This window comes from Priapulus caudatus, unplaced genomic scaffold (assembly GCF_000485595.1).
Source record: "Priapulus caudatus unplaced genomic scaffold, Priapulus_caudatus-5.0.1 Scaffold1814, whole genome shotgun sequence".
NCBI classification, from domain to species: domain Eukaryota; kingdom Metazoa; phylum Priapulida; class Priapulimorpha; order Priapulimorphida; family Priapulidae; genus Priapulus; species Priapulus caudatus.
The window spans coordinates 8,689-9,565 of record NW_014578875.1 but is presented as its reverse complement, the minus strand read 5'-3'; positions in this window follow the sequence as shown (position 1 = coordinate 9,565).

Sequence of the window (877 nt, the reverse complement as noted above, 5' to 3'; positions counted from 1 at the left end):
GGGGCTGTCTGTGTCTGTACTGTAATACCTGTCTCTACGTTTCTCTCTCCCTAGCTGTCACCTAAGGGCTGCATGTCTGTGTCTGTACTGTAATATCTGTCTCTATGTTTCTCTCTCTAGCGCCCTTAGGTGTCAGGTATTACAGTACAGACACAGACATGTCTCTATGTTTCTCTCTCTAGCTGACACCTAAGGGCTGTCTGTGTCTGTACTGTAATACCTGTCTCTATGTTTCTCTCTCTAGCTGTCACCTAAGGGCTGTCTGTGTCTGTACTGTAATACCTGTCTCTATGTTTCTCTCTCTAGCTGTCACCTAAGGGCTGTCTGTGTCTGTACTGTAACACCTGTCTCTATGTTTCTCTCTCTCTAGCTGACACCTAAGTGCTGTCTGTGTCTGTACTGTAATACCTGTCTCTACGTTTCTCTCTCTCTCTAGCTGTCACCTAAGGGCTGTCTGTGTCTGTACTGTAATACCTGTCTCTATGTTTCTCTCTCTAGCTGTCACCTAAGGGCTGTCTATGTCTGTATTCAGCTAGAGAGAGAAACATAGAGACAGGTATTACACACCTAAGTGCTGTCTGTGTCTGTACTGTAATACCTGTCTCTACGTTTCTCTCTCTCTAGCTGTCACCTAAGGGCTGTCTGTGTCTGTACTGTAATACCTGTCTCTATGTTTCTCTCTCTAGCTGACACCTAAGTGCTGTCTGTGTCTGTACTGTAACACCTGTCTCTATGTTTCTCTCTCTCTAGCTGTTACCTAATGCTGTCTTAGAGACAGGTATTACAATACAGACATGTTTCTATGTTCCTCTCTCTTCTCTCTCTAGCTGTCACCTAAGGTCTGTCTGTGTCTGTACTGTTAATACCTGTCTCTATG